At 42.7% G+C, this 20,730-nt stretch overlaps 1 protein-coding gene across 3 annotated transcripts in view; it reads right to left on the bottom strand.

Annotated features, from left to right (window-relative positions):
* The window catches only part of b4galnt3b (beta-1,4-N-acetyl-galactosaminyl transferase 3b), a 193,535-nt gene that overhangs the window by 94,042 nt on the left and 78,763 nt on the right, over positions 1–20,730 (bottom strand). The gene's annotated exons all lie outside the window — the stretch shown is intronic.

Below are 20,730 nucleotides of genomic sequence, written 5' to 3'. Positions count from 1 at the left end.
CCAAATTGGATTCTCCTTTGGACAATCACCCTTATTTGGGCAGCTCTGAGGCAGAAATGTGGAACAGCGTAATTCACTGTTACAACCTCACTGCAAGAAACAGCCACTAAATATTTTAACTTCAAAGGCTAATCAGTCCTGACTGCTCACTTGTCAGCGACCTCAGGCAAGGCTAGGGGAGGTGGGGTCTGCTTCCTCATAATCTAGACATAGCAACACTGGCAACTTTCTGCTCACGACGTGGAGATGCCAGTGTTGGACTGGGGTAAACTCAGTAAAAAAACTCACAACACCAGGTTAAAGTCCAACAGTTTTATTTGGCAGCAAAAGCCACTAGCTTTCAGAGTGCTGCTCCTTCATCGGGCAAGTGAACTTTCAGCTCCCCAGGCCTAGAATACCTGACGATAAAATCTCACCCCTGCTACCTTCCGCAGGAGTTCACCTGTTATCCTGACGGCAATTTACATCCCACCCCATGCGGATGTGAACATCATGCTGGAAAAAATATACAGAACTACAAATGGCCTTGAAGTGAAACATCCCTTGGTCATCATGGCCGGGGATCAGGCCAAGCTCAAGAGCATACTACCAAGTCACCACTAACACATCTCTTGTTCCACCAGAAATCCAAACATCCTAGACCACTGGTACACAAATATCAAACATGCCTACCACTCTATCACCCGCCCACACTATGGCAAATCAGACCACAAGGCTGTGCTTCTGCTCCTGGCTTACAAGCAAAAACTGAAGTGAGAGAATCCATCAAAGAAAGTCATACAATGTTGCATTGGAGGAATTGGATAATCTCCTACGGGACTGCTTGGAGTCAGTGGACGGGTTAGTATTTAAAACTCTGCAACCAGCCTGAACAAGTACGCCACTACAGTAACTGACTTCATTAGTATGGTGTGTAGAAGACTGTGTGCTAAAGAAGCAAATCCACATGTTTACCAACTGGATACCATGGATGAACAGGCATACCCACTGCTTGCTGAAGTCCAGGTCTGAGGCATTGAAGTCAGGCGACCGTGACCTGTACATGAATGCCAGATACGATCTATGGAGATCCATCAAAGATACCAAAAGACAATACCGGACCAAGCTAGAGTCCCAGGCTAGCCACAAAGACCCCCGCCGACTATGGCAAGGTCTGCAAGATACAACAGGTTACAAGATGGAGGCATATAAAATCGTCATTCCAATGCATCTCTCCCTGATGAGCTCCATGCATTTTATGCCCGTTTTGAATCATAGAATCATCATCATAGAACCCTACAGTGCAGAAAGAGGCCCTTCAGCCCATCAAGTCTGCATCGAACACAAGCCCACCCAGGCCCTACCCCCAAATCCCCACATATTATACCCATTAATCCCTCTAACCTATGCATCCCTGGACACTAAGGGGTAATTTTAGCATGGCCAATCAACCTAACCTGCACATCTTTGGAATGGGAGGAAACCAGAATACCGGAGGAAACCCATGAAGACACAGGGAGAATGTGCAAACTCCACACAGCCAGTGACCCAAGCCTGGAATCGACCCCAGGACCCTGGAGCTGTGAAGCAGCCATGCTAACCACTGTGCTACCGTGCCACCCAGGTACCATGTAATATGTCTGTGAAAGCATGCCCTCCACCCTGGAAGGCGTGGATGAACCTGTATCTGGGGTCACCATTGCCGACGTCAGAGTAACTTTCTTGAAAGTCAATCCACGGAAAGCGAATGACCCGGATGGGGTACCCGGACAAGCACTCAGAACCTGCGCCGATCAGTTGGCGAAGGGCATTTGCAGATATCTTCAACTTCTCTTTACAACAATCCGAGGTCCTATCTGCTTTAAGAGCATAACCATCATCCTGATACCTAAGAAAAACCAAGTAGCATTCTTCAATGGCTATCGTCCTGTGGGTCTGATATCGATCATTATGAAGATCTCCAAAAGGCTAGTCATGGCATGAATCAATTCCAGCCTCCTGGACTATCTGGATCCACTACAGTTTGTCCACCATCACAACAGGTCCACCGCAGATGCCATTTCCCTGGCACTCAACCCTGGAATGCCTAGATAACAGAAGACACCTATGTCGGACTCCTATTTATTTACTACAACTCAGCCTTCAACACCATTATTCCCACAAAACTCATCTCCAAATTCTGTGGCCTGGGCCTCAGCTCCTCCCTCTGTGACTGGACCCTAAACTTCCTAATTCACAAACCACAATCAGTAAGGATAGGCAACAACACCTCCTCCATGATCATCCTCAACACCAGTGCCCCACAAGGCTGTGTTCTCAGCCCCCTACTATACTCCTTATACACCTATGACAGCATAGCCAAATTTCCCTCCAATTTGATTTTTAAGTTTGCTGACAACACCACTGTACTGGGATAGGTCTCAAACAAAGATGAGAGAGAATCCCATGAACTGATGCAGCGACAATAATCTCTCCCTCTGTCAACAAAACGAGGAGATTGTCATCAACTTCAGGAAGCGTAAAGGAGAACATGCCCCTGTCCACATCAACAGGACAAAGTAAAAAGAGTTGGCAGCTTCAAGTTTTTAGGTGCCCAGATCACCAACAACCCATCCTGGTCCCCCCATGCCAACACTATAGTTAAGAAAGCCCACCAACAACACCTCTACCTTTTCAGAAGGCTAAGGAAATTTGGCATGTCAGCTACGACTCTCACCAAACTGCTACAGATGCACCATAGAAAGCATTCTTTCTGGTTGTATCACAGCTTGGTATGGCTCCTATTCTGCCCAAGACCGCAAGAAACTACACAAGGCATAGCCTAACCCATCACGCAAACCAGCGTCCCACCCATTGACGCGGTCCACGCTTCTTGCTGCCTCAGCAGAACATCCAGCATAATTAAGGATACCACGCATCCCGGACATTCTCTCTTCCATCTTCTTTTGTCAGGAAAAAGATATAAAAGTCTGAGGTCACATACCAACTGACTCAAGAATAGCTTCTTTCCTGCTGCCATCAGATTTTTGAAAGGATTTACCTTGCATTAAGGTGATCTTTCTCTACACCCTAGCTATGACTGTAACACTACATTCTGCACTCTCTCCTTTCCTTCTCTATGAACGGTATGCTTTATATAGCATGCAAGAAACAATACTTCTCACTGCATGCTAATGCATGTGACAATAAATCAAAGTAAAGTAAATGGAGGCAGGTGGAGGGCTACAATCCTGCAATTTCTCCTAACACTCTCTGAAACAGAGGGTGAGGAAGCACTGCTGTTACATCACATGGACTACAGCGGTTCAAGTAAACAACTCATTGCCACCAGGGCAATAAGGGATGAGCCATAAATGCTGGCCTCATACCCCATGAAAGAATAAAATAAACAAGTGATGTGAGCCGTACAGCACTATCCCTGAAGCAGGCATCGCATCGGGATGTTGAAGTTTTTTTCACATCTGCAGAACGCAACTGGGACATTAATTTTGTCACTAAGCATTCTGGTGTTACACTTAAAAAATACTTGATGTTTTAAATGGGCACTGGATTAGTTTAGATCTTGGACTGGGGACACTGAATTCCTTTCTTACAAAGAGGTTGCTACAGAAGAATTTAGTACGGAGCATCATAGAAGATACTTGCTTCCAACTCAGCAAGGCCGACTTCTCAGAGTTTACAAACCCAGATGTCTTAATGAGCTTTCCATGCTGTTCAGATTACTCTTCATTAGAAGCTATTGGAGGGGAGGAAGTGGGGGCAGCCAGCTGAATTACAATGCATTTCAATATCAAACACAGTATTATCTGCAGCAGCGAAAATGACCACTGGATCTTTCTAGAATGCAGATTACCACCATATGAAGATAGTCACTGATGTTTTATTGGTGAGCCTCACAGCTCACTGTCTTCTCAGCCAAACAAAGGGAGCAGACAAATTCAAAGCAGACTGGCGACATTCCCAAAAGAGCTGGCAGGAACACAAGCCCTTCAAATCATGATGCAACGATCCCACCAATTTGATGAATAGAAAAGGCTTTCATTCTATCAGCATTAAGTTACTTTATGATGCAAATTTACTATTCTTGCATGTTAATGCCCATTATCCAAGAAGCTATCATGAGGCTTTTGTCATGCAACAATTCACCACACAAAAAACTTGATTATCTAAAATCAAGCATCAGGCTGGTTAACTGATAATCAAGGGTATCATCAGTAGCCGTGACTGACCCCTTCAGTATTCAGTATGGTGGGAGAGAAAGTTAAATGAGATCAATGGAACAACAGGAAGTATGAAGGGGCAGATTCTTCACCTTTGGAAGTGTTGCAGAGTGCAGGGAACTCCTCCCATCTATCCATCATTTGGACCTAGAGCCCACACAAAATTGATGCACCAGACTTGCCAACTCCACTATTACATATGTTGAGAGACAAACATTTAAAAAGTCAAGAGATTTGGTATGAAAAACTGGAGTTTTTATTTGCAAATATAAACCAATATAGACTGCCTGTTAGTCTGTAAGTCACATTGATAGTTTATTTCACTTCTAACTTGTCAGAGGGCTCTGAACAAAAGCTATATTATTGAATCTAAAATGTGTTACAAAACCTTATCGAAGCATTCTACACATCATCCCCACACACATTAAAGGAGAAGCTGTCCTGTTAATTCAAAGGTTAGGTGGATTGACCATGCTAAATTTTTCTTCAGTGTACCCGGACAGGCACTTGAGTGTGGCGTCTAGGGGATTTTCATAGTAACTTCATTGCAGTATAAATGTAAGCCTACTTATGACTAATAAATAAACTTTACTTTTACTTTATATTAATTGTGTTAATTGCATGTGGTGGTGTGCATTAAGTGTAGATTCAGTTAAACCCCTATAGATATACAGATATGTTGAATGGTTGTTGGGATTAGGAGTTGTATACTTGTAATTTGTAACCACAAGTACGTATAAAAGCATGTTAGCTCAGTTGACTGGAAGGCTGGTTTGTGATGCAGAGCAATGCCAACAGCGTGGGTTCAATTTCCACTGGTTGAGGTCATTCATGATGGCCTGCCTTCTCAACCTTGCCCATTGCCTGCTGTGTGGTGATTCTCAAGATAAATCATCACCAAAGGGGAGAGCAGCTTATGGTGGTCTTTGACTATCGCAACTTTACCTCTACCTTTTACCTTTATATTCCTATTAAAGACAGTGAAGGGATGGAGGACAGAGGTCAAAGGTTTAAAGTAGCTGGCAAAAGAAGCAGTGGCGATACGAGAAAAGAAATTTTCATGCAGCGAATAGTTATGGTCTGGAATGCGAGGCAGATTCAATCAAAGCATTCAAACGGCAATTAGACTATTATTTTGACAGGATGAGAGGTTTGCAAGTTGAAGGTAGGAGAATAGTACTAAGGGAATTGCTTTTCCAGAGAGCTGTTGGAGACACAATGGACTGAATGGCCTCCTTCTGCACAGTAACAGATGCCATTGATCCAGGATGTTAAAAACCTGTTTAAATAAGTTTAAAGCACTTTTGTAGTAAGAACTTACCTTGTAGAACTGTTTAAATCATTTAAAAGCATTTTTGCAGGCTTTTTGTATCTACCGCTTTAAGAATTCCAAGGGAGTGGATAGCAGCGAGTTGTGGGGGAGCAGGCTTTAAAACAGCGCCAGGTTTAAAAGGAGGCCTGGTGTAGACAGCAGGCAGCGGAGTGAGAGGGAAGCAGAGTGAGCTACTAGGGCTTAGGAGCAAAAGGGCCAGGTAAGTTCGTGTTGAAATTTTCAATATTACTACAGTGAATAATGGAGGGGCATGTGATGTGTTGTTTCTGCATGATGTGGGAGCTGGTGGACCCCAGGGTCCTTCCCAGTGACCATGTCTGCAGTAAGTGCAGGTTGCTGGAGGATCTCCAGCTCAAGGTAGATGAGCTGGCCTCTGAGCTACAGACACTGAGGCTCATCAGAGGGAGAGAGGGTGCCATTGTCAATGGGGTGCAAGTGACATCCACCCCCCCTAGACTGGCTAACTCTAAGGGTCAGGAACAAGAGGGGGCTGCTGAGAGAAGGAAGGAGGGTGGGCAGCGGAGGAAGGAGGGTGGGCAGCGGAGGAAGGAGGGTGGGCAGCGGAGGATGCAGGAGGGTGGGGAGCGGATGCCTCAGCCTCTCAATCTGCATAACAGGTTTGAGGTTCTTGTTTCCAGTCTGGACGAGAACGAAGGAGGTGAGGTTGGTGAGCAAACTGCACACAGTACGGTGATGCAGACGCAGGACATAGGCAAAGAGAAGGTGAAAAGGAGCGTAGTAGTAATTGGAGATAGTGGGGTTAAGGGTATTGACACTGTCCTTCGTCACAATGACAAAGTGCACAGAAGGGTGTGTTGTCTGCCTGGTGCTCGGGTACAGGATGTCACATCTGGGTTGCAGAGGAACCTGGAGTGGGAGGGTGAGAATCCAGTCGTTGTAGTACATGTGGGTGCCAACGACGTAGGCAAAATGCGAACTGAGGATCTGAGGAGGGAGTATGAAAAGCTGGGAATGGAATTAAAAAGTAGAACCGACAAGGTGGTTATCTCTGGGCTACTGCCTGAACCGAGTGCAGATGGGCGTAGGGTTGATAAGATTAAGGAAGTGAATGGGTGGCTCAGGGATTGGTGTGGGAGGAATGGGTTTGAATTTATGGGGCATTGACATCAGTATTGGGGTACGTGGGACCTGTTCAGGTGGGATGGGGTTGGTCTGAACCATGCTGGGACCAGAGTCCTGGCGAATCGTGTAAATAGGACTGTAGACAAGGCTTTAAACTAACGGGGGGGGGGGGGGGGGGGGGGGGGGGGGGGGGGGCGGCGGGCGGTGGTGGCGGCGGCGGCGGGCGGGCTGCACGTGCACACGCGTGAGGGTAGGTGACATTACGGGGTCTAAAGTTAAGGATAGGGTACAGGTAAGGGAAGAGGCCGAGGATGTCCCAATAATAAAGGGAGTAGGGGGCGTGAGTATGGTTGGTGGCGTTCTGGCAAATAGGGTCCAGGTGAAGGCTGGGATGAAGGCACTTTATCTGAATGCACAAAGCATTCGGAATAAAGTGGATGAGCTGGTGGCGCAGATCAGCACAAATGAATATGATCTGGTGGCCATTACAGAGACGTGGCTGCAAGGTGACAGGGACTGGGAGCTGAATGTACAGGGGTATCAAGTGTTTAGGAAGGATAGGCGGGAGGGAAAAGTGGGGGGCGTAGCTCTGCTGATTAAGGATAGCATCAGGGTGGTAGCAAGGGATGATACAGGAACCAAAGAGCAGAAAGTGGAATCATTGTGGGTAGAGATTAGGAACAGCAAAGGGAGGAAGACGCTGGTGGGTGTCGTCTATAGGCCCCCGAATAATGATCTGGAGGTGGGGCGGGCCGTTAACACACAAATAAGTGCGACGTGCAGGAATGGAACGGCAATAATTATGGGAGATTTCAATCTGCATATTGATTGGTCGACCCACGTTGGACGCGGTGGACTCGAGGAGTTGTTCTTGGAATGCTGCCGGGATAGTTTCCTTGAACAGTGTGTGTTGGAGCCGACGAGGGAGCGAGCTATCTTGGATCTGGTGCTATGTAATGAGGCGGGTAGAATTAGGGACCTTGCGGTGAAGGGTCCTCTTGGAGAGAGTGATCATTGTATGGTGGAGTTTCTGGTGCAGATGGAGGAGGAGAAAGTGGGTTCCCGGACACGCGTCCTTTGTTTGAACAGAGGGGAGTACGGTAGGATGAGAGAAGAATTGGCGAATGTTGACTGGGGGAGCGCGTTGGAAGGTAGGTCTGCTGAGGAGCAGTGGAGGATCTTTAAGGAGATCTTTCTTGGTGCTCAGCAGAAATTTATTCCGATGGTTAAAAAGGACCGTAGGAGGGGAGGTAATAAGCCATGGATAACGAAGGAGGTGAAGGAAAGTGTTAAATTAAAAGCAGAGGCGTTTAGAGTAGCTAAGAGTAGTGGGCGAGAAGAGGATTGGGAGAGGTTTAAATGTCAACAAAGATTGACAAAGAAGTTGATAAAGAAGGCTAGGAGAAACTATGAAGCTGGGCTAGCGCTTAATATAAAAAAGGATAGCAAGAGTTTTTATAAGTATATAAAAAGGAAGAGGCTGGCTAGGGTGAATGTTGGACCCTTAGAGGATGAGAGGGGGGATTTAGTGGTAGGGGATGGGGAAATGGCTGAGGTCTTGAATAACTTTTTTGTTTCGGTCTTCACGGAGGAGGACGTGAATAATTTGCCGGGTGTTAGCGATGGAAAGGTGGTAGGACTGGAGGGTCTCAATGACATTATTGTTACTAGAGAGGCGGTGCTCGACAGACTGGAGGGGCTGATTGTGGACAAGTCCCCAGGACCGGACGGAATACATCCGAGGGCTCTGAAAGAAATGGCGGAGGTGATAGTGGATGCCTTGGTGGTTATTATCCAAACGTCGCTGGATTCGGGGGAAGTGCCGGAAGATTGGAAAGCGGCTAATGTTACGCCGTTGTTTAAGAAAGGTGCCAGGCAAAAGACAGGGAATTATAGGCCGATTAGTTTAACGTCTGTTGTAGGTAAAATGTTAGAATCCGTCATCAAGGCGGAAATAGCGAGGCATCTTGAGGGGAATTGCTTGATAGAGCAGACGCAGCACGGTTTCGTTAAGGGGAAGTCGTGTCTGACAAATTTATTGGAGTTCTATGAGGATGTGTCTAGGGCGGTGGATAGAAGAGAGCTGGTGGATGTGGTCTTTCTTGATTTTCAGAAGGCGTTTGACAAGGTGCCTCACAAGAGGTTATTGCAGAAGGTAAGGTGGCATGGAGTTGGGGGTAGGGTGTTAGCATGGATAGAGGATTGGTTGTCAAATAGGAGGCAGAGAGTGGGGGTTAATGGGTGCTATTCGGATTGGCGGTTGGTGACTAGTGGAGTGCCCCAGGGGTCGCTGCTGGGGCCTCAGCTATTTACCATTTATATAGATGATCTGGAGGAGGGAACCGAGTGTATGGTGTCGAAATTTGCTGATGACACCAAGATTGGTGGAACGGCAAATTGTGCGGAGGGTGTGGAGAGTCTGCAGAAGGATCTAGATAGGCTGGGCGAATGGGCCAGGAACTGGCAAATGTGAGGTGGTCCACTTTGGTAGGAATAATGGTAGGAAGGACTATTACTTACGTGGCGAAAAACTGCAGCAGGCGACGGTGCAGAGGGACCTCGGGGTCCTTGTGCATGAGTCGCAAAAACCCAGCCTGCAGGTGCAGCAGGTGGTCAGGAAGGCGAATGGGATGCTGGCCTTCATAGCAAGGGGGATTGAATATAAAAGTAGGAAGGTCTTGCTGCAGCTGTATAGGGCATTCGTGAGGCCGCAACTGGAGTACTGTGTGCAGTTTTGGTCGCCGCACTTACGCAAGGATATTTTGGCCTTGGAGGGAGTGCAGAGGAGGTTTACTAGGCTGATTCCGGAGTTGGGGGGGTTGAGCTATGAGGAGAGGCTGAATAAACTAGGCTTGTACTCGTTAGAGTTTAGAAGAATGAGGGGAGATCTCATTGAGACGTATAAGATGATGAATGGGATGGATAGGATAGAGGTGGAGAGACTCTTCTCGCTCAGAAAGGACAGTAGGACTAGAGGGCACAGCTTCAAGATAAAGGGGGGGCGGTTTAGAACGGAGTTGAGGAGGAACTTCTTCACTCAAAGGGTGGTGAATCTCTGGAATTCTCTGCCCGTTGAAGTGGTGGAGGCTGCCTCGCTAAATCTTTTTAAGACGCGGGTTGATGGGTTTTTGATAAGCGAGGGGATTAAGGATTATGGGGAGAGGGCGGGAATGTGGAACTGAGCCACGACAGAGCAGCCATGATCTTATTGAATGGCGGGGCAGGCTCGAAGGGCTAGATGGCCTACTCCTGCTCCTATTTCTTATGTTCTTATGTGTGAATTTTTGATGTTATCACTTCCTACTAGAAAGGAAAGTCAGATGTAAAATATTTTGAGCTTTTATTTAGACACTGGTAAAATTTTGGATCTTCTGTTAAGAGTTTCTGGATGGAATTTCCAAGAAAGATAATCTGTTAAATGTCTGTGAGACGTGGTCAGACTTTGATAGATTTTGGAAAATGGATGATCATTCCTCAGAGGAACATAACCTTTTTAAAGCCTGTATAAAATTTGATGCAATTCAACTTGAAGGGATCCCTGGGACAATACTAGTGTTTAATTAGATTGTACTAAGGATCAGCTTCTGATCCTACTAGTGTTTATTTCATAGAGATGTGGAGCCCATTGGATATGATGTCTACTGCCTGGGAAAAAATTCCTGGGGAAATGTTTGGTGCAAAATTCTAAGGTCACACAAAGATGAGGGGAATCAATGATTAACAAATTTCTGAATGGTCTAGATAATGGGCACTGGTGTCAATACATTGGAAGCACAAAAGACAGACAGAATTAAAATGAAAGCGCCTTTAACAGATCTGGTTATTACAGCAGAAACACAGTAAAAAGTCTGACAACACCAGGTTTTAGTCCAACCTATTTATTTGATAATATACTCGCAAGCTTTCGAGGGGTTACCCTCTTCGTCAAACCTGGTGTTGTCAGACTTTTTACTGTGTTTACACCAGTCCAACGCCGGCATACCCACATTATTACAGCAGAAGACAGAATTGGAAGAGCAATAATAAGCAAATGAATCTCAGGTATGCCCAAGGACAGTGAATAGGTGCTTCAGGCATGACTCAAAGTATAATTACATGATGAACAGAGAGAAAATGACATGACACAGAAAATTCTGAGGAAGAGTGTGAAAATAATGAAGAATCCAACCAAATTATACAGGTCACAAGGAATGTTTTGTGATGAAATATAGATTAATTCCATGGAATATAGTTATTGTTAGGTAGAATATAGATAATAGGTCAAACTCATATAATTAGGCTATTACATTTTAATTAATCCAAATGAATTGAATAAAGGGAACAGAAAAGAGCTCAAGTGTTTTACCAAGAGACCTCTGCATACGAAGGTACATTTCTGAATTTGACCTACACTATCTGGAACAATAATGTTGGTAGAATTTACTAGAATTTCTTACAAACCTTTTTTCAGATAGAAGGCCTCATACAGACCATTACAAAGAATACAACAGATAGCAAGGACAATGATGATCTTTAGCTAAGCATGTTAAACAGGTATCATAACATACCAAGGTCAACCTTGTCTGCAAAGAGACAACACTGACGTTTTTTTTTTAATTTAAAAGGAGAATTCACAAAATCCAGAATGAGATTGTACATCTCATGAACTTTCAATTAATTTAAAATCATCAGTCAATTTAAACTGAATAATCCACTCTTGTGATAATCACCTATAACTGAACAAAAAAGGGTTTTTGGATTATCCAATTGAAAATAATCTAAAATCAGCCTTGTGTTAAAGTTTAAAAAACATTTTATAAAAATACAGATTATGAAAGTAAGAAACAAGTGAAATTAGAGTTGTTATTAGAACACATTGCAAACACTTATTGATTTGATTTATTGTTAAAATTATTGCTTCTTGCGTGCTATTAGACAAAACATACCTGTTCATTGAGCAAATAGGGGAGAAGGAAAGGAATAGGTGCAGAATATGGTGTTGCAACTACAACTAGGGTGGAAAGAAAGATCAGCTTGATATATGATAGAACCATTTAAAAGTCTGATGACAGCAGGGAAGAAGCTGCTCGAGTCTGTCAGTTCGTCTTTTCAGCCTTTGCATCTTTTTCCCGATGGAAAAAGGTGGAAGACACTATATCCAGGATGTGTGGGGTCCTTGATTATGCTGGCTGCTTTCCCAAGGGAGCGAGAAGTGTAGATGGAATCAATGGCTAGGCAGCTGATTTGCATGGTGGACTGGGCTATGTCCACACCCCTTTGTAGCTTCTTGCAGTCTTAGTCAGAGAAGCGGCCATACCAAGCTGTGATAGAATTGGATAGGATGCTTTCTATGGTGCATTTGTAAAAATTGGTGTTAGTCATAGTGGATGTGCCAAATTTCCTCAGCCTTCTTAGAAAGTAGAGGCGTTGATGAACTTTCTTGACTGTAGCGTGGCATGGAGGGTCCAGGACATATTGTTGGTGATCAAAACACTAGGAAATTGAAGTTCACGACTATCACCACTTCATCACCATTGATGTAGTAGACAGGGACATGTCCTCACTGCCGTTCTTGTCTTTGGTCATGGTCATAAGTTAGCAAGTGGCAGTGGTGGAGGGATTGAATGTTTGTGGAAGGGGTAGCAATCAAGCAGGCTGCTTTGTCCTAAATGGTATCCAGCTTCTTGAATGTTGCTGGAGCTGCACTCATCCAGGCAAGTGGAGAGTATTCCATTACAGTCCTGACTTTTGCCTTGTGTTTGACAGACAGGCTTTGGGGGTAGGGGTGTATGTGTGTAGGGATGCGAGTTATTCACCACAGGATTCCTAGCTTTTGACCTGCTCTGGTAGGCACTGTATTCATATGGCTAGTCCAGTTCAGTTACTGGTCAAAGATAACACCCAGGCTGACGAAAGCAGGGGATTCAGCAATGATAATGCCATTGAATGTCATGGGGTGATGGTTAGATCCTCTCTTGTTGGAGATGTTCATTGCACCTGTGTGACATGAATGTTACTGGCCACTTATCAGCCCAAGCTTGGATACTATACATGTTTTGCTGCTTTTGGTTATGGACTGCTTCAGTATCTGAGTGTCGCGTATGGTACTGAACATTGTACAGCGAACATCCCTACTTCTGATCTTATGATGGAAGGAGGTCATTAATGAAGCAGCTAAAGATGGTATTAATTCCATGAAAAATAGCTGAAGGAAGCCATCCTATCGGTATTTATGCGGTCTCTGGTAAGATACCTATTCTGTTGACTAAACCTTCGTTAAAAGGTCACAAATGAAACTTGGCATAGAGCATAAGGCACCTTTGATAGATCAGTGAATCTTCAGTTTATCCAGTTAGAACATTAGCATATCCTCTTAACAAAACCTGATGTTTCTCACCAGTATTAGACATGTAGTAATGACAATAAGTGAGAAACAAAAGGAAATTGTCATTGTTGTATTGTATACACTTCATCAACCACACAAAAGAGATTACTGAGGTGTGTAAAATCTGTAAACAAAAAGTATAGGAAGAGGCTGCCTCTTCCCACTGTTAGTCTTCCATTGGTAAACAATATTAACAAGGTTGTTGTCACCGGGAGTTAAAATATGGGACAAAGACAAATATTTTCATTCTGCATTTTGTAGATTTGGTAACTAGATTTACTCTTTCTTCAGGGGTAAATAATGTCAAGAAAATATTGCCAAAAATAACTGGAGAAATGGGTAGGGATTGAACTGGAGCACCAACGTAGTTTGATAGGATTTGCTAATGACAAGTTCAAAGACAAATGCCAACACATGAGCATCGTGGTTATGAATACCACAACTGAAGGTCCTTTTGGTGATGGACACTGTGAAAGGAATCATACAGTAATCAATGAAATGCTGCATTAATCTTAAGCTGATCGAACTGACTGCAAACAAAGACTGCCAATTCATGCAAAGCTTTACTCCAGAACGTTCAAACATATACTCCTCATCCATGCGTCCATGGACAAAATCCCAAATTACCTTTTGTGCTGTGAGATCGTTCACCTGCTCTAGCAGGTACAACAATTAGTTCCATTATTTCTAAATGTTTAATGCTCTACATGCAGGATGGTGGACTTTCATCAAGACAGATCTCAGCGAAATTTCAGAGAGGCATCACATAAAACCATCTGAGACACAATTTAATTCAGGAAATTTGGTGTATTATATGTGGAATAACCCTGGTAAGATAATAGGTCACAATGGTCAGACAGTACCCAAACGTGACAATCAACTGTTATGGCTCATCCCTCATATTAATCAGAATTTCAACATCTTGAACTCTTGAGTAACAGACAGAAACGTTGTACAAGTACTGATAGAGAATCAATGACTATTGCATCAGAAAACGATCACATACAGGAGAAAGACTCTCTATAGCACAAGGAGTCGAACTCACAGACATAGACCCAGCAAACATAAAATGTAAGCAGAGGTCATGGCTTGAAAAGATTATGCAGTAAAAAAAAAGAGCAGCACAATCTCTGTTTGGAACTAAATGCAGAAATTCCTCATATCCTGAGCTTTTGGTGGCTGTCAATAACTTGAATTTAGAATAATGAGGGATCAAACATTAGGGAATTAGATGGCTGGAGAGAACTATTTATTCTGAGTTACCAAATTAGGAACCAGCAGCTTTGCATTATAGATGGATTTATAGTGAAAACGTCCTTGCAGATGAGGCCTAAAAGGCTGAAGCAAGGGGCTTTAAAGATATAGATATCAGAACGGGTGCTCTCACAGCTAGATAAATAGTTTTAAAAATGGCCACATGTGCATGGGAGTGTAGACCAAACAATATAAACACTGCATTTCATGAGGGTGATATTTTTCAGAGAAATGTGTTTCTGAAACAACCCAAATAGACAGCATATGCAGAAGGATAATGAAATTAATGGTGTCTGCGATCTGAATTACAGTTGCAGGGTGCAATAATCTTCGGTGAAATCTGCTTTGCTGAGAATTGTTCATATTCAACAATAAAGCAGATCCCTGTAAAAGTCTCTTTGAACATCAATATTTACAAGTTTATAAGAGTAGAGTGGAATGTAACTTTGGGAATCAGGTTTTTAAACATGGTGGTTTAAGTATTAAACAGGGTGGGTCTGAAAGAACTTTAAATCTACAATCCTACTTGAGAGCATTACTTCCATCCCAGTTAATCATACCAGGACATCACAAAAAGTTGTTACATCTAAACAAAGTAACTGCAAAACATGACTGGTCAGTTGAACCGGGTGGGCATTAAAATGAGGCCCAGTGCAAGTTTTGACGTGTTGGAATTAAGTACTATTATTTTATTTATTGTCACGTATTGGGATACAGTGAAAAGTATTGTTTCTTGCACATTATGCACGTAAAACATATTGTTGATACAGTACACAGCAGAGAAGGAAAGAAGGTGTAGAATACAGTGTTGCAGTTACAGATAGGGTATGGAGAAAAAGATCAGCTTAGTATATGACAGGCCCATTCAAAAGGCTGACAGCAGCAGCGAAGAAGCTGTTCTTAAACCTGTTGCTACATTTTCTCATACATCTGTATCTTTTTCCGGATGGAAGAAGGTGAAAGAGAATATGTCTGGTGTGTGTTGAGTCCTTGACTATGCTGGCTGCTTTTCTGAGGCAGCAGGAAGCGTAGACGGAGTCAATGAATGGGAGGCTGGTTTGCGTGATGGACTTGGCAACATTCACAACCCTTTGTAGTTTCTTGCTATTTTGTTGTGCAGGAGCCATACCAAGCTGTGATAGTATCCTTTCCCATTGTTTCTATGGTGCATTGGTAAACATTGTTGAGAGTTACAGCTGATGCAGTGAGAATTTCCTCAGTCTCCTGGGGGGAGATTATTGTCGTTGCACCAGTGTACCAGATTCTCTGTTCTCTTTTCTGCACTCTCTACAGGTACATAGATTTAGAAAATACTTTTAAGGGAAAAGAAAATATATTTAAAAATCTAGAGAAATGCATCTTAAAGCTTCCATCCATAGATGATCCAAAGAGCTTAAAAGCTACAATTTTTGGCAATGCTTCACATGCATTCTGGATGCGTATTCTAGTTCTGGCTGATTTCATAATATTTCTTAGATGAGAATGGGAATATTGTCCTTTAACTTGGCATGCTAACAAAAATGGTTGCTAGAAGTAGTTTAGCTGCTGAAATGCTGGCTCTTATGGAGGCAGTTAATAAAGAATCAGTAAGATTCCCACACAAGGCACATCCTAAAGATTGTGCACCAATTTATTATGTACAATAATAAACCAGAAAATGCAGATCTGGCAGCATTTGTGAAGAGAGAATCAGAGTTAACACTCCAAGTGCAAAGTGACTCTTTCAATGCTGAATAAGTCAGATTGGACTCAGTGTTGGGCAGGTTTTTCCAACTGCGGCACTGGTGGGCATCAGTGCAGGCAGGACAGGGAAATTCGGAGAGTTATTAAAAGTCAATGGCTCACCTTGTGGTGAGGTAGGAAAATCCTGGCTGTTAACTGCTTTTCCCTCTGGACAGATACTGCCAGACCTGCTGAGTATTTTTAGCACTTTCTGCTTATATTCCAGATCTCCAGCCTCTGTGGTATTTTACTTTTAGTTGAATGTTATGTAGATAATTGCTCATGAAAAGCATGAGTAACAAAAAAAAATTATGGCTAGAGACCATTGTCTTGAAGCAAATGCCGGAGAGATAATAAATCTCAAAAAATAAATGGATGCATTCAACTCATCATCTGTTGGATTTTTATTATGGAGAGCATGTATGAAGAACTTGTTGGGGATCCTGATCTCACAATGCAATGCTTTGTACAGAATATGGAGGTTTTTGATTTGTTTTGAACGAACTCTATTTTTAGTCTAAAGAGAGAGACAGGGTCTGTTACTTCTATATTTATTGTATGCAGGTGATGGGTGCTAAACAGAGAGTCACTTGCACTCCTATAATAGTCTAAAAGTGGGTTGTTGAGTTGGGTTGGTTGTTTGTAATGTGTAACTCTGCAAGTAGAAATATGTGAAGGTTGACTCCAATTCTAACATTGCCAATGGCTTTCTGGAATAGAACACACCTCCTCACTCCAATAGAATAACATAGCATTGGAGAAGGCCATTCAGTTCAGCCTATCTGTGCCAGTTCTTTGACAGGCCTATCCAATTAGTCCAATTTGATATTTATCCAATTCCCTTTTGAAGGGAATCTGTTCCCATTGCCCTTTCAGGAAATGAATTCCAGATCATGATTATAATCCATGCTGGAGAAAAATATGCTGATGTGATAAATTAAACAAAGTGGAATGAGGTTTATGTGGAACACAAACACTGGCCTGAATCAGATGAGCCAAATGGCATATTTCTGGGTTTTAAGTTCTAGGTAATTATGCCCCTTTCATACCTAAATGTTCCATATGTGGGGGCACTTGCTGTTCAAATCCTTTCATTTTGCACAGAAATGGTAAAAATTCCAATTCCTAAATGGATCTGAGTTACCACAAATTAATTGTTCTATTTAACCATCAAGTGAGAACTGTAATTCTGTTTTCTTCTCCACCGTTGTATTTAATGGGAAAGAAAGTCTAAAGACGGATATATTCAAACTGCCTGATCCACATCAATTCTGATTCAGCTTCCTCAACTGATTCAAATCCAAGCTTGCCACGAACAAAGCAGCTGTGTGATGTATGGAACTGAACTGGTGAGAAATAACTGGAGTGTATTGGCAAAGTGTTTTTACTCTATAGGAGTTGATCATGGAAATGCCAAACACGAGAATATTGTTTATATCGTCCCCTCACAATCAATCCCCACCTTCTGCAGAACTCCCATTTTCAAATCCTTCTAATCAGGTTTTTATCTCTGCCAAAACACTGTCACAAAATGACTACAAATAATCCCTCATCTTTTCCAACCTATTTGTAGCCTTTAGCATGACTGACCACAACATCCTCCAAAGCCTCTCCAGTCATTCACTTGGGAGGGTCTGTCCACCATCAGTGTCACCACTGGAAGAGCAGACATTTCCTCCAGCCAAATATTAATCTTTCAGACCCCAACCTAATCTCTGCTCACCAACCTGTGAATCCATTCCTCACCTTGGCAACTGTCTGAACCACAATGTCATAACTTTGATGTCGCATTTGACCAGAATGACCACACATCCAAGATGTCACTAAGGCCATATATTTCAGCCTCCGTAACATCACCCGCCTTCACTCCTGCCTCAGTTCATACACTACCGAAATCCTCATTTTTGCTCTGTTAGGTCTAGATTTGGTTATTTTAAAATCACACACATGGCTACTTTCTACAATCTTTAAACTTAAGCTAATCCAACACTCTGCTGCCTCATTCGCATCTTGCACAAATTCCTGTTCTCCCCTGTGCTTGTGGCTGCACACTGAATCCTGGTTGAGCAATGCCTTGATTTGAAAATTCTCACCCTTGTTTTCAAATCCCTCCATGCCCCATTCCTCCTCATCTCTAATCTCCTTCAAGCTTTACAAACCTCAATCTACACCTCTAATTCTGGCCTCACAACCATCCCCAATTTTGAGTCCACGCCCACGGCTGCATCTTCAACAGCCAACACCAAAACTCTGGAATTTTCTCCCTAAACTTCTCTAATGGCTTTGGATCTTGATCGTCTGCCCTATTATCCAGGGGCTTGGTGTTGAAATTTGTTTCATAACGACCCTCTGAAGCATGTTAAAGGCGCTGTACAAATAAAAGTTGCTACAGTCATGGGGAATTTCACAAGGATATTTAAAAGCAATGGAATATCTGTTGACTCTCTAAGGCAAGTCACTCTTTATTGAATGACAAGGGTAATTAAATGCAAAATTATCCTCATGGTAAGTGATTAGGAAAATCTTTTTTGCACGGAGTTGTTAAGAAAACACGGAATGTTGCGTTGCAGGGGATAGCTGATCAACAAAGTCTTGTGGGGAATTTGGATGAATATTTAAAGCAAAGAAAGATAGTGAGCTATGGTGAAAAACAGTCAGATTAGTTGCAGATTGCTGTCTAGTATAATGGGCCAAATGACCTGGTTTTGTGCTATAAATCCCCTTGTCCAGCAGGCTGTTTATAAAGCTCTTTTAGAGCAGAAGCAGAAATTATCAGCATGATAATGGGTAATCTAGACCAGTCATTGGAAATTCCACCATTGGAAAAATTTTAATCCAACTTCAAGTACTGGAAACTCAATATGAAAAGTCAACATAAGTTTTCTTTATTTGTAAATAGTATAAAGTGCAACAGCCCTTGGATACTTTTAGCACAAGTGTAACTTCTTAACTTCATGAGTCATGCAACACTCAGCAAGTGGCCTGCAACATTGTATTGGCGATGGGCCAATCATATTGATGTAACAGTGGAACAGCGACAAATATTGGCAAGTGTTCCAGGCACAGCCTTGGCTCAGTGGTCCCACGCTTGTCATGCAGAATGTCTTGCGTTTAAACCTTACTACAGACATGAGCGCATAAATAGTGCCTAACTATTCAGAGCAGCAAAAAGGGCACAACAGAATTCAGTAACAGAATGTAGGCACATGACGCAATGCCTGCACTGATTGCCCATTTGCAATTGCCCTTGGAGATGGTGGATGGTAAGCTGCCTTCTTGAAACAGCACAGTCCATGTGGTGTAGGTACATCTCCTTGAAGTTATTGGATTGAGTAATTCCTACAAGTATGACTGCTCAACTGTATGCCAAAGGTTGAGGGAAAAATCAAAAGTTGAAAAGAACAATTTTAAACACAAATCAAAGTCCAGCAGTGGTTTAAATGTTTGATTTGTTGACCATTACTTCTTGAACCTGACATGTGATTGTATAATTAATCTCATTCTATAATCCATCAGAAAATAAACTCAGTTGCAGTTCAAGATACTGTCCTTCAGAATTTTTAAAGTTATAGAAAAGGTTGGTAGTTTCATACTGATATTGAACATGATGGTAGATATGCCTTCAAAACAATGAAAGAGGAATCTGGTACCACAGTTGAATACATATCACACACTACTACATACAGCCCTTACAGATAATTAGTTGTAATCTTCTTTCACCTTCTTCACTCAATGGCAAACAGCAGCAGGAGTTAAGAGAAGAGGAATTGGCATATGGATCAGAATTTTCAATACACTTAATGCTCCTGCTTTTGAGCATTAGTGCTAAGACAGGAAGGTTTCCTCAATGTGCTGGTAATTACATAGGATGAAAGTACTAATAAAAATCATTCTGGACACAACATCCCTAAACATAGTGGCACAGCCCAGATAATTTATTACTAATTGGTATAAAATCTACCTTTTATCAATTATAGCTCACCTGGCAGCACTCTTGCCTCTGAGGCAGAAGGTTCAAATCCTATTCAGAGCTATGGCATTTTTTTGTGCTACTGAAGTAGTGCTGGATTGTCAGAGACATTGTTAAACTGACTTTTCAGGTAGGCACAAAAGCTCCCAAGGCACTATTTTGAAGAACAGGGGAGCCATACCTCATGAACTGGATAATATTTCTCTTCATATGACTGTTTCCACCTCAAAAAAAATACTTTATTGGTTAAGTACTTCAGGGGGTACTGAGGTTTTTGAAAAGTGATATATAATGCAAGTCTTCCTTCTCATTTGTTCACAATGATATGTGTTGAATGTTCACTAAATCCCTTTCTTAGTTGCAGAAACTGTCTGTTGGCACTCAGTCTTTTCTTACCCACATCATTGGTTTCAAAGTGGACCACATTGTCCCCATACAAAATGTTTTGTTCCCATAGTTATCCTATATCCTGGTCTCAGGGAGAAATGCTCTGTACACAATATTATCCTACAGCTTAGCACCAGGAAGGCAAGACGTCATTTGGGATTCATGTGGTTGCAGCAACAATTATCTAGCCCCTGATCCAGTCCAGGTGGGATGCACTTTAGGTTGCAGACGATAACCAAAGTGCTGATTGAAACCACTGCCTTTCAAATCTTGCTCAGATTTGGGAATGCTGCCTGATGCCCAGAGAAGGCAATTTTTTTTTTAAAACTGTAAAACACTGCAATGAAGTAAGTGTGAAAATCCCCTAGTCGCCACACTCCAACTCCTGTTCGGGCACACTGAGGGAGAATTTACCATA

The sequence above is a fragment of the Carcharhinus amblyrhynchos genome, chromosome 6 (assembly GCF_965287045.1).
Source record: "Carcharhinus amblyrhynchos chromosome 6, sCarAmb.v2.hapA, whole genome shotgun sequence".
Taxonomy (NCBI): Eukaryota; Metazoa; Chordata; class Chondrichthyes; order Carcharhiniformes; family Carcharhinidae; genus Carcharhinus; species Carcharhinus amblyrhynchos.
The sequence above is the reverse complement of the archived record's forward strand: the minus strand, read 5'-3'. Positions and strand labels throughout refer to the sequence as shown.